Raw genomic sequence first — 13,786 nt, forward strand, 5'->3', positions numbered from 1 at the left:
AATTACCAAATGCAGTAATCAATGCAATTACTTCATGCGTTAAATTGAGCTAATAAAAACTAAAGAGCTTCCATCACGGCAAAAAGAAAAAAAAATGTGTATTAAATACCCATGTGCATGTGGTACCATCCTGAGCTTATTACACAATGACTGCCTTGTGGGAATTAGCAATCTGGAATTTGCAATATTGTCTCTGCCAGAACCGCTGAAGAGCCCACTGGCATCAGAGAAAGGCACAGCAAGCTGGAAGATGTCCAAAGACGTGGCCCTGGCCATTCACTCCAGAGGATATACCACAACAAAGTGTACATCTTGGAGTGGCTAATTAAACGACTACAGCCATCCGTGGAAGTTAAGTGAAATGCAGCTTTGAGAGCTATAACTCCTTTGCATTCTTAGTAATTCTAGGAGTTCACTGTCCCCTTGAGGTATTTTTCTTTTTGCCTGTAATAAGCAAATGAAAAAAAAAAAACCCAAAACGAAACGAATAGACAAACATATTTTCAGAATAAGAGAGAAAATAGCCCATATTACTTTTGGGGGTGATGAAATGCTCTAAAATTAGACTATGGTGATAATTGTTCAACTCTGTAAATATACTGAAAACCACTGAATTGTACAAAGTAAGCAGGTGAGTTTTATGGTATGTAAGTTATATCTCCATAAAGCTGCTTTAAAAAAAAAATGAGAATGGAAAGAAATAACTGAAAGGTTTCCATCACTTTCAGATACATGCATCCCGGACAATTCCTTGGCAGAGAGGCTGAGTGGGTGCTGTGTGCGGTTTATAATGCTGTCCCTGGGACTTGCAAGTTTTGTTCAGATGGCATTGCCACATGTGCCACGAGGGGGGTGAAGTGGGCAGTCCCAGTGCTGGGAGCAAGGGGTGTGAGCTACTAGGAGCAGCTGTGGAGAGCCAGTGGCTAAATGAGAGAAAAGAGTTTGCCCAGCCGGGAAAGAAGTGCAGAAGCGGCAGGTCGGCAGAGAGCCCCATGCAAAGAACAATCCTGCCCAGAGACGGAGGCAGCGGAGGCAGAGCTCCTGCCCCTGCCCCTGCCCCTGCCCCTGCCCCTGGCAGGGACACCTATGCTCCTTCACTCAATAATCCTTCCATCTCCCTCTCCCTGGCTCCCAGCACCTTGGAACAGCGAGAGCTCTCCTCCAGCTCCCTTCAAGTTTCTTCATGTAGAAATAACTTAATTAGTTTCAGTAGGATCGATCCATCATTGTGGGTGTATTCTCTTAACAGGAGAGAGAACGAGCGAGCATGTGTGTTCTGCTGGGGCTGGTGTATAGTCACCTTAAGACAATCCTCCCCTTATACCTTCGCATTGCTGGACTGTTATTTGAGTCCTGGGGCTTGGCAAATTGGCAAGCACCTGGAAATTCTGAAACAGGTAAAGGAAAACACAATGATGAGGAGGCCAAGAAAGAGATCTCTGATTTCTCATGCCTACAGGACCTGTTCTAAAACTTCTCTTTCAAGTGTTGAGTGTTCACCATGGGCCAGGCACAGTATTAGCACTAAGGAAGATGCAGATGTGAATAGAACACTGTCCTTGACCATGAAGGGTTTACAATCCAGGGGAAGGAGTCAGACATATCCCCAAAGATATCACTGCAAACCATACCGCAAAGGAGGTAGAAAGTTCTGAGTCTTTGAGGCCCAGGAGTACATGCACAGCTGCAGAGGTCAGGAAAGGCTTCATGAGCAAATGGTATTTGGGAGATACACAACAGTTTCACAAGTAGAGAGGGGGATGGGGCGAGGCGGGAGTCCCAGAGGAAGAATCTGTATGATCACAACCAGGGGTGCAGAAAAGGGGATGTCCTCAGAGCAAGTGAATCATTTAGGGTAGAAGGTAAGACATTAGCAGAAAATGGGCCCAGTAAGGTGGACTGGGCCTGGAAATGCCAAGCAGAGGAGTTGCTATTGAATTCTGCAGGCCGTGGACAAGCCACTGGGGGATGCTGCACTGGGCTACTAAAGACTCCTCCACTGAGGACATATGGGCACTGTCCCTGGCTAGAGGGGACACGGCCAAATTTGTTCTCTGATTTAACCTCGATGCACTTCAACACGTCAATGCAGAGAAAGTACTCTCCGGGAGGCTCTCCACAGATGGAAAGAAAGATGAAATAAAGTCAGTCTGTGTCTTTAAGGGCCTTGCAGTTTGGGGACAGGGAAGAGAGGGGCAAAGGGGGAGATTAGACAGGGATGCCTAGGACTTTGGCAAAGGACTCAGACCTTCCTATGGGGGTTCTGCCTGACTTTCCGTTCTATTTCTCAATACTAGACTATCAGCTTCTCAAGCATGAGAACCAGGCTTTCTTTGGCCTTTGCATGAGCTGGGTCTAGCTCAGCGCGTGGCACTTGGTAGACATTCACCGAAGGACAGACAGAAGTCTCCCACCGTGTATCATTGGCTGAGGACGTCTGTCGTTGAGTGCACACGGCAGTACCTAACTTTGGTTCATATCGTCCGTCTCTTCTCCCACCCATATTTTGCTCACTTTAATCCTCCTTCGCTGGCAATACCGGCCCACACTATCTTCCTGGACCCTGATTCTTTCAGTGATCACAGACTCTGTGCTGCATAATTTAAGTCCCCCGTATCTCTTGCAGCTGCTTCCTGTGTGCTAGTCATGTAAACTCTTTGAAGGCAGAATCCCCTTCTTAAATGACTGCATCCCCCACAGTACCTAGAATATATTGACTGTTGATTGGTTGGGAAGCAAGGCGCACTGCAGGAAGAAGAGGGCAGATACTAACATCGTGCTGTATCAGGACTGTGCTGGTGCTGTGCATACAGTCACAAAGAGCCTGAATAATGTGGTCTAGCGAGGGGAAGATGGGGCGGCCGGGGGTGGGGGTGGGGGACAATTTTGCTGTCTGAAAGCATGAAGGCCCTGAATCCCTGGCTTCTCATCTCTGAAGACAGAATTAGAGAAAGTGTGTCTGTCCTGCAGCATATGGGGTGGATGGAAGGATCTGATGGATGTGAAATTAAACACTGGAGTGGATTGCCTAGAGAGGCCATGAGCCGCCCCCACCCCTTGTGAATGTCCTTAATGACAGAAGGGATCAGCATGAAACTGAAGCTACAGGATGTGCTCTCCTGAGCAGTGACGGACAATCTACCCTCACTATCTTTGTGAGAGTTCTAGGCACGAAAGGAAAGTCCTTTGGGGTAAAGTATCTTAGAGGAACTGTTGCTTTGCCCTTTTGTTTAATGGTCTCCTGATGTAGTAAACAAAGTTCAAGATTACCCAATTGCAGGCAGATGGATGTCAGAGAAATTAAGTAGACCCCTGTATCCATCCAGCTCATTTTCCTAAGAATGATGTATCCCGTGGTCAGAAAAACGACCCCAAACCCTTTCGACTACATCCAGTAAAAAGCTGACACAACTCCTTCTGTATTTGACAGTGTGTTCCTTCTGGCACTGATTGTTTTCTGCCTCCCTCACTAGATTGTCTGGGGCTGGTGTCCGGCATCATTATTTCTTCAGGCTCTCCTGATGGCAAGTGCTCAGTAAATACACAAACGAATAATCATTACCATTATACAATAACGTGAAAGCACTTTCCCCACACTTGTACTAATTTGGTCCTCACAACAATCTTGTGAAATAAGGTACCTTGATTAACTCCCATTTTCCAGATAAGGGCATTTTCTAGATATTGGCCCGACCAATGTCACACAGTCAGTAAGGAGTTCTTTCCACTGCATCCTACTGCTTGAATGAACTATACAGCCTGAACAAAGCATCGGCTCAGTCTTTCCCCATCTCACACATCTTATCCCACAAATCAACTTGCCTTATATACACAACGTGCCTTGGACATACACTAAGTCTAAGCTCAGTCTATGCTGAATAAATGAAATGGTGCATTATACAACAGATGATCTGCACGCAATCCATGGAAAAGAAGCAACTTAAGGGGAGGGAGAATCTTTCATGCAAACCATTTACAGGGAGTCTACTGGGTGTCGGGTATTGGAAAACAGGACGCCACTGTTCTGCCCTCATGGCGCCTACAGTCCACTGCAGGAGATAGACGTTAAACAACTAATACCACAGTAAACTAAGCACAGTTTTGCTAAATGCTACTAAATGTAGCAGGGGGGGGGGGGTTGCTCTGGTCCCAAGGAAGAGCGACTGGCGCTCGATGTAGGAAGGTTGGCCTCTTTTGGGCGAGGGGGATACACTTAAGATAGAAGCATCAGTCGAGGCAAATCAAATGGGCAAAAGGCGTAGGGAAATTGCTTCTCACAAGTAGAAGTGGACCTAAAGGACCCCAACTCTCCAGTCCCACTGCCTGGCCTCCTACCTGCTTGTGAAAATCAGGAAAGAAAAAAGAGAAGGCAAGAGAGAAGTTCGAGGTCAGTTTCTGCAAGTGGGGCGGGCGGTAGGGAGGCGGAGGACAGAGGGGAGGCGGCGCCGAGGGAGTTAAGCGGGGCCGACCCGGGAAGGGAAGGGTTAAGGGGGGCCGTCCGGAGCGAGCCCGGTAGGCCCGCCCACCGGAGGGCGGGGGCGGGGCCTCTCAGAGTGAGCCCTTGGATTGGTCGCGGGGAAGGCGTTACGCTAGGACGGTACCAACAGTCGGGGGCTGCGGAGGCGGGGGGGGGGGTGGGTGTGGGACCGCCGGCTTAGCGCGGGGAGAGTGGCCAGGGAATGGCCGGGCCGGGGGTGGGCGGGAGCCGCAGTGGCGGCGGAGGCTGGGGGCGGTGAGCGCGGCGTGGGGCTGCCCCTCCCGGGAGGCGGCGGGGGTGGCCGGGCCGCACCGCACCGCACCGCGCGGGCGGCCATGGAGCGAGCCTAGGGCTCGGCAGGTGAGCGGCGTGGGGGCGGGGAGGGCGCGCGACCCCCGCCCCCGGCGCGGCGGGCGGGAAAGTGCGGGCTGGCTCGCGGGCGGGGCGCGGTGCGTGGCGCGCGCCGGGCGGGGGCCGCTTGGGGGCGGGGCGCCTCCCCGAGGGGCCGGGCGCCGGTACCCGGAGCGGTTCCCGAGCGGCCGCTGGCGGGTCCCGGATCTGGCCCCACTGCTGCCTTGGAGACCGACCCGGGCCGCGCGCCCCGCCTTGCTGGCCCCCCCGGCGGACTCCTGCGGGCGGGCGCGGCTGGAGGAGCGCCCGCTCGGCCCGCCTGAGGCGCGGCCTTACCTGGGGCCGCCGGGGGTCTTTCTAATGACCACCCCTCGCGCCCCGGCGCGGTCCCTAGAGGAGACTGGTGCCAGTGCCGCCCTTGCGTCCCGCCGAGCGCCCGTTGCGGCGGCCCGGGGAGGATCGCGCGCCCGCGGGCCCACCTCGTGGCCGAGAAGCGCAAGTGACCACCAGGCCCGAGGCGGGAGGCAGGGTAACCGTGCCGGGGCTCCGCGGTCTCTCGGGATCGTGCACCCCGCACTCGCACTCGGGCACAACTTAAGGAAATGATACGGTAGTCCAAAGTGGGTTGCGCTTGAGATTTCATTTCCGGGTGTGTGGGCCCCGCGATTAAAAGCGAACCTAAACGTTGCCTTTCTTGATGGATGTGAGCAGTTGTCAAGCTGCGCCCTTGATTGTGGGATCTGATAAAGAGTTTCGTTCTAAGCAGGCTTCTGTTGTCTGCAAGTCTTCCGGTAGGAAGAGAAGGGGTGGAAGGATGTTGGAGGGAAAGTGGAGACGACGGGGCATGATTGGTCGTTATGGAATTTTAATCCTTTAAATGGCTATATTATCACTTGGATGGGTGAGGAGTATGTAATTTAGGAAAATTAGAGGTGCTTGATACTGCGACTTTGAGGCTAGGTAGGGCCAGGTATCAGTATCCTCTCCACCCAGTTTCCCTGTGGAGATTTGATTTCTCACCTTGAAAGGGGAAGAGGAACGTGGGATCTTTTAGCTTTTAAATTGTAGGACTTCATACGTTTATACATGAATCGGGTGATTAAGATTGATATTTCCTATCGTGTTATAAATTAATGCATAAATTTCATTGGGGTTGCTTTTAAAAATTGAGTTAGAGACCTCAGTGTGCTTATAATCCTTGAGTTTATGCAGAACCTTTGAGCTAAGCCTTAGAGCACTTCCACATATATTATTTATCAGCAAGACATGTCTTTGGGAAACTGAGGTACAGGTGTTAAAAATGCTAAATTATTTGCCTAGACTCAGAGCCAGCCTAAGGTAGATTTGAAATTAATGTTCTGTGTTAAATTGATAACTTTTCTGAAGTTTACGAAGTTGTTGGACTTTGATCCCTGGAACCATACAATGGAATCAGTCAACGGGAAGGGTTTCCAGATTTCAAAGTGCTTATCAGAGGAGAATAAAAAAGCACAAGCAAGTAATTCAGATTCTCAACCTCGCTCACGATAAAGTGTGGTGATAGAATGGTCATGGCAAAAGATGATCAGGAAATCTCGGAGCTCACAGCTTCTCTTTCAGTGTGCCTTGTGAAAATGTGTCATTGATTTGTTCTGTTGTTTCTCTGAACCTAGTAGGAAAATAGCTACTATTGGGTTAAAGAGTGAAAACTTGAAAACACATGTCCTGCTTTTCTTTCTGGGTACTCTGAATTAGGGAACAAACATCACTGTTTCTATCATCTAATCTTAGATGTCTTCTCATTATTTGATGTTGAGTTCCTAGTTCTTTGACTTTTAGTCCATTCTCTTGATTTCCATCTGTAGAATCCAGCTCTCTCACATGCCCTTAAAGCTTCTTCTGTTTATCTTTTTTGAATATTGAATTTCTAAATGAAATTGTTCGTTTGTTTGTTTGCAGGGCAGACTTGAACTTCCCACACTTGGTGTGACCATCATTTCCATGGTGTAAACCCTGAAGTCAGATACTGCAGCTCTTGAACTGATAACTTTTAAAAATAGCAGCCACAGTGGTTGTCTCTTGATGATTGGTGCAGTCTCATAATAGAAGCAGAGGCCGCTCTTTGTATTCTGTGGCCACAGTTGCAAACAATAAAAAGGAGACAGCCTTCTGAAGCTGATGTCTGGTCACCCGGGGACTAAGTGCCATGTGGTTTTGTAGATTGAGGTAGGAAGTATAGTTACAATGAGGCACTACAGTTTGTCGTAATAGTGATGGTAATTGGCATACTTTTCTCTCTGCACCTAACAGCGCGCAGTAGATGTGCAAGAAATACTTGGTGGTTGAACGAATGAATGGCAAACAGTATGAAGGAAGGGGAAATACTCTAGTGTATAAATTGTTGAGTTCCTGTTTTTGTTAAGGAAAAGACAAGAAAGTGTGTTTCAGATTACTGTTGAAAATTGCCGTGAAGATGGGTATCTGTACGGGGTGTTACTTGCCGGAGCGGCCTTGAGATTTGATTCTGTGATTGTATGCTGTTGTAGCCACCTGCAGCCTCCAGGCAGCCGTTGGTGCCCTGGTCAGGTGCAGCTTCGCAGACTTGCTCCTGCAGCCTTCTCTGGCTAGACTAACGGAGCAGTTGGATTGGTAGTCAGTATTTTTGCTTTAATGGAAGAACTGGAGCTCTTGGCGATGGCCTCACCATTATCATTGATCCTGATTGTCCCATCCTTCTCATCCCTTACGGAGGGTCACGGGAAAGGAGAGCTGTCCCTCCCGGAAGTGCTTCTCCAGCAGCTCCTTATTCCAAACCAATGTTATTTCTCCCTCTTTTCCTTCCTTGAGCTGCCTCTGTGACCCCCTAAGGACTAATGAATTCATTAGCACAGACCTGGGGAATGGAAGACCTTACTTTGCAACTGAAGGCAGCTTCTGACCAGCTTCTGATGCCAGCCGGACTGCTGGAGTCCTCTAGGAGAGAATATAATGCAGAGATCTGACTTGTGATTTTGTCTTTCCTACCCAAAAGCAAAAGAGGAAAGAGAGGCCTAGCACCTGGCTTGATGAGTCTTGGGGCTGCAGGTGTCATCCCAGTATGAGATAAGAAGTGGAGCCTGATACAGAAAAGAGATAGCTTTGGTGTGTGTCTAGAGGTCTGTCCTTTCTGGCAAGGTGACAGTCCAGTGGAGGGGAGGATACTAATTTGGGTACGTGATAAACGGAGGTGAGGGCATATGAAATTAGGAACGTGTAACAGAACCAAGTACAGGGGTGAGTCCGTCATACCATTCCCTCCAATGCTTTCTGCCGTATGTACATAGCAGTGCCTCCCTTATCTTATTTGTTTAGGGAATAAGTCTTACCTGTGAAGATTCTTGTTTTCTACTTACTGTGGGGAAATTTTTATAATGTGTTCTGTGCTTTGTTTGCTTTTTAAACAATATAGTTTCGTGTTTCTTTTATTGACTTGAGGTTGTGGTACTGGCATCCGTTACTGACCGTGATGGAGCCGGGCTTCGAAGCGATTGAGATATGTATGTTTGCCGTCCTCTGCTTTTTGAATTCCTGACTCTGCCTTTAATAATAGCCTGCCTCTTCTTTCACAGGGGGGAAGTCGTGCTTTTGCTGTTGTTCGTGTCCCTGCCGCCCTCTTTTACATTAGCGGCTTCTGGTCTTCTGTGGAGTAGCAGCCCCGGTAACTCTGCTTCCCGATGGGACATGAAGCAGCCAGGTGGGCTTTGCGAGGGTCTGCCGCGCCTCTCCGTTAGTGGATGGACTTTGGAACCATGAGTTGGCTGCCCAAACACCTTTTGTGGACGCCTCGTTTCTTACCCTTGGTTTAGATAACAGACGTGCACCCTGTTGAGGTGCATTTATGTTTGTGTAGTTCTTCGGCAGAAAAGAGAAAACGATAGGAAGGTACCAGCGGTGGTTCTCATTTCGGAAAGCATCGCCAGTGACACATGAAGATCGGGCTCCAGCCCTGTCTGGTGTCATTCTCGGGCAGTGTCTTGGGCCGTCTCCAGTCTTCCTCTTAGCATTTGCAGATCGCCTTTGCTCCCAGTCCCAGCCAATGGTAGGAACAGGCTTGGCAGTAGCAGTGGCCTTGAAAGGTGGAAGTAGGGCACACGGCGGCAACAATTTAAAATTGGGTGCATAATACGTATACGTATACCTATTTGATATTTCTGCATTGTTTTACTGTGCTATGTATCTGAATTCATCACAGGACCTAGTTTCTCTGTGTCTGTAAAAGAGGCCATCTTTAGACCAAGGAGCTGAAGACATTTTTATAACCATGCAGGTTTCCCTCCCTTGTTCTTCACTCCTTTTATTTGGTGGGCATCTATTGAGTGGCTCTCCCGCACCCTGCACTGTGCCAGCTTATGGGGAAGTACAAAGAGTAAAATACATCTCCTTTCCTTGAGGAGCTCACAGAATAGGAGAGGAGATAGCCATGCCCAAAAGTGTGTGTGTGTGTGTGTGTGTGTGTGTGTGTGTGTGTGTGTGTTTATATTCATATTTTAACAAAGGGATCGTGCCTGGAGCCACTCAGCCTCAATTCACCCCAGACCTGCTTGGGGTTCTGGTGTTTCTAGAGTGATCTGTGGCCCGTCAGCTTGACACACCCAGAGCGTAAGGTTAATAATGTGAGGTGTTATTGTTGCATAAAGCTAATATACCTTTCCAGAACTGTAGTGAATGGAGCAATATAGACGGAAAACAGGAAAATCTGAAGGATAATATTATATTCTTTGAAATTCCATATTTCCACACTATTCTGGGAATTACGTTCTATAATATAGCTTTCAATGGTGGTTATATACTGACAATTGAGCAGTGAAATAAATACCTAGAACTTGGGAAGTTTCGTTTTACCTGGCCCACTTGAAACAGAATGCAAATTCTCAGGCATTTCCAGAGTTTCTGGATCAGGGAACACTGCCTGAGTTGGTTTTTTAGAACAAAGCTCACTAGCAGTATGAGCTAAAGATTTTTTTCTTTTCCTTTTTCAAGGAATAGGGTTAAAGAGTTGCCCCAGATCAAGGTTTAAATGGCACAGGTTTGCAGGAATTGAATTTTTTCCGGAGGGCACAAACACTCTCTATTGCCTATTTCATTTTTGCTCTTACAGCCCAGAAGAAAGGCTACCTTAACATTTCCTTAACGCCTAGTGATCATTTTTAGTTACCTTCCTTCATGGGACACAATCACGTAAGGGATTGTGAGTTTATAGATCTGAACAAATGTTGAAGTGAGAACAGTGGGGGGAAAAGTAATACTCAGAGTAATTTGGACTATGTGGGAATTGGATTTTCTATACCTATAGCTTTTAAGTTACTCTTAAGGCCTATCTTAAGAGCTTTAGGACGTGTAAAACTATCATCCTTTTTTTTTTTTAAGTTTATTTATTTATTTTGAGAGAGAGAGCGTGCGTAAGTGGGGAAGGGGTAGAGAGAGAGGGAGAGAGAATTCCAAGCAGGCTTCATGCTGACACAGCAAAGGACCCAACACGGGGCTTGAACTCATGAACTGTGAGATCATGACCTGAGCCAAAATCGAGTCGTATGCTTAACCAACTGAGCCACCTAGGCTCCCCTTAATTTTTAGAGAGAGGGCATGAGTGGGGGAGAAGGGGAGAAGGAGGAGAAAGAGAGAATCTTAAGCAGGCTCCATGCTCAGCATTGAGCCTGACACAGGGCTCAATCCCATGGCCCTGGGATCACGACCTGAGCCAAAATTAAGAGTCACATGCTCAACTGGCTGAGCCACCCGGTGCCCCCAAAGCTATCGTCTTTAAAACAGAGAGCTAATTTTCCAAATTAAAAAGGATTGTGAAGGGGCGTCTGGGTGGCTCAGTCGGTTAAGCGGCTGACTTCGGCTCAGGTCATGATCTTGCGGTCCGTGAGTTCAAGCCCTGCATCGGGCTCTGTGCTGACAGCTCAGAGCCTGGAGCCTGTTTCAGATTCTGTGTCTCCCTCTCTCTGACCCTCCCCTGTTCATGCTCTGTCTCTCCCTCTCTCAAAAATAAATAAAACATTAAAAAAAAATTTTTTTTTTTAAAAAAGGATTGTGAAGGCATTTTATTTGCACCTTTTTTGTAGAATAGAATCACTTAATGCTTCCCATTGTTGAACGGGGTAGATGTGAACTTTGTAGAGAAGAGAAATAGGTGGGTCCAGTTAGTGACATGGCCTCCCAGTCTTCTACTTCACATGGTACCCACTTTGAAGATACCTACTTGCTTATAGTCTTCGCTGCTCTTCAAACTTAGGAAAGGATTTGGCTCAGAAGACAATACAATCATTGAGGATTATTTTCTTTGTCATTCTTTCTCCTTTCAGGAGGTCATCTTTGGGTTTTTGATCTTATAGTAATGACTAACAAGTGATCACTATGGGTTGCCCAGGCACTAACTTTAACACAGTGAATGTGGTAATGTTCATTTTTAGCAACTCTGTGAGTTAGGCAATAGTGTTCTTACTTCACTTTTCATATGAAAAAACTGAGGCCCAGGGAGGTTAGGCATTAAATCGCTTTCCCAAGAGCCACAGTAGGTGGTAAAGCAGGTAGTCGGAATCCAGACCACAAACTCTTAACCTTTCTGCCTCAAAAGAGTTTACATTTAGAATAAGCAGCTATTTCCTATTTTATTTTATTTTAATTCCAGTGTAGTTAACACAGTGTTATATTAGTTTCAGGTATACAATATAGTGATTCAACAATTCTATACATTACTCAGTGCTCCTTAAGATAAGGACTCCTAATCCCCATCACCTGTGTCACCCACCCACCCCCACCCGCCTCCCCTCTGTTAACCACCAGTTTGTTCTTTATAGTTAAGAGTCTGGGTTTTTTGTCCCCCCTCCCCATTCATTTGTTTTGTTTTGTTTTGTTTTGTTTCTTAAATTCCACATCCAAGTGAAATCGTAGGGTATTTGTCTTTAAGAAGCTATTTCTTAAGCAGAGAATTAGCAGGAAAAGGAAAACTAGATGTAGATACTGATTAATATTATTTGATATTTTTGGTTTCGTGGAAGACTGCTATTTGAAGGTGAAAAAGAAGAGTATGCTCTCGTGGTAGGCAGTGCATGGCAATGCAAGAATGGGCTGGTTTCCTGGGGGATACTCAGGATTTAGCCGGGTAATAAACACGTGATGCTCTTTGGTATTGGTGGTTTTGACTTCCTGGAAAGAAGGAAGCACACAGTGCTAGGTGGGATGATTTCTGAATGCTCTTGATTTTCCTCAGAATTGCCAGTAACCAGCAGGAGAAACTGCGTTTATTTCTAGGGGGTGGGTAATAATAATGTAGCCCAATGCTCTGATGCCGCTACCCATTAAAAAACAAAAGGACATTATATCAGACTTAGCTCAGGGTGAAAGTGTGTGTGTTTCTAATACTTTTTGTACTAAAAGGTTGTGATTTTTGCTATTATTTAGGCTTTGGCTGAAGTATGAATGGCAGGTTTTATAAACTGGGCATATGTAGTTGTGTGAGGGTGTGAGGTTAGTCTCCATTGTTCTAAAGTATGTAAATGGATTTTAGTAAATGGTCCAGTTCAGAGTCCGTTTTTTCTTGTGCTACCTTAAAGGGACCTTAATTCTCTATCTTCCTAAGCGTCTACCATGAAGACAGAAATGGTGTGTAACATTTCATTTCACAGTGAGTTTACTGCTCTGTGGAAGGCATTAGTAATTATTTACAAATATGACCTAACAATTGATTATTCCAGTGTTTATATTTAATGGTTAATTTAATGTTTCCCTCTTCCTGAGATAATTGTTTTTAGTCACATGATTTATTTCCGTGTCTTCTCCCTCAATATTTTTAATGTCTCCAAAATAGTTGATAAGGGCAGACTATATGCGAAAATGTTGTATTTGACAAATCACCCCAAAATTTAGTGGTTTAAAATAGTGATTTGTTCTTTCTCACCATTGTGTAAGTCAGCTGGGCTCAGCTGGTTGGTTGTTCTGCCCAAATGGTTTATAGACTGGGATCACACGTGTGACCCCATTTGACTGGGACCTCTATTAGAACTGGGGTGGCTTCACTTCTGTGTCGGGCACTTGAGCTGAGGTGGCCAGAATGGGTAGGTGCTGGCCAGGCCCCTCTCCATCTCAGTCCCTCCTCATTCAGTAGTCTAGCCCAAGCTTCTTTGCATGGTGGCTGGGTCCCAATCGGAAGCTGCCAGGTCTTTTAAGGGTTGGGCCCAGACCTGGCACACAGTCATTCCATTGCATTCTGTTGGCCAAAGCAAGTTACAGAGCCAGCCCAGGTTCCGGGAGGAGAAAAAATAGATTCTACTTTGTGATGGGAGGAATTGTTGGTATCTGTCTTTGTAGATAATCAACCAAAAACTCTTAAGTAGATTCAGGTCTTACCTCTTCTTATCCCCACCAGACCTTCAGAGCTTTGCTGAAACCCAGTTACTAAAGAAGTTCATAAAACGGTCCCTGTAAGTCCTACTCAGGATCAAGGGTGGGAGGTTATGTGAGTAACTATGATTATAAAGTATATAATAAATTCCTCCTACTTTGCCTGAAATCTCCTTTGTTAATAGCCTTCTGCATGAAATGTTCATACTGAACATTGTGAGCGCTTTATACTCACAGGCATGTTACATTCCATTTATGTGGAAAGAATGTTATTTGACCATTGAATTGAAAACATAAGAAAAACTTCTTACTGAAACTTTCACTTTTAGTTACTCTGCACAAACATTGGGATTTCTTCTCCATGACTTGAGGAGAAATAGTGTAAGGATGTCAGTTGATCCAAGGGAGATTCTAGGGTGCACAGCTGCCAGTGAGACTTGGAATCTCACTGGTGGCTTGTGGGAGTTCCTCCTAAAGTAGTAAGTGAGGGGCCGGGTGTTCACAGGTTCCTCAGCAGCTGCATAAATTGAATGTTATCCCACCATGAGTTAGACCTGTGCACTGCCATGTTTTTCTGCATATGTCCCTCCAGAC

General features: G+C 46.6%; 1 protein-coding gene across 7 annotated transcripts in view; it reads left to right on the top strand.

The window, feature by feature from the left end:
- Positions 1-4,578: 4,578 nt before the first annotated feature.
- The window catches only part of FAM20B (FAM20B glycosaminoglycan xylosylkinase), a 43,438-nt gene continuing 34,230 nt past the window's right edge, over positions 4,579-13,786 (top strand). For 2 of the 7 annotated variants that reach the window (XM_042975815.1, XM_042975814.1), the window contains exons 1-2: positions 4,999-5,448; positions 8,416-8,540. The gene's annotated coding sequence lies outside the window, so the exon portion shown is untranslated. Of the gene's footprint in view, positions 4,598-4,743; positions 4,838-4,998; positions 5,449-8,415; positions 8,541-13,786 lie in introns of those variants that run through there. The other 5 variants (XM_042975817.1, XM_042975816.1, XM_015543835.2 and 2 more) reach the window with 5 other exon arrangements.

This window comes from Panthera tigris, chromosome F3 (genome assembly GCF_018350195.1).
Source record: "Panthera tigris isolate Pti1 chromosome F3, P.tigris_Pti1_mat1.1, whole genome shotgun sequence".
Classification (NCBI taxonomy): domain Eukaryota; kingdom Metazoa; phylum Chordata; class Mammalia; order Carnivora; family Felidae; genus Panthera; species Panthera tigris.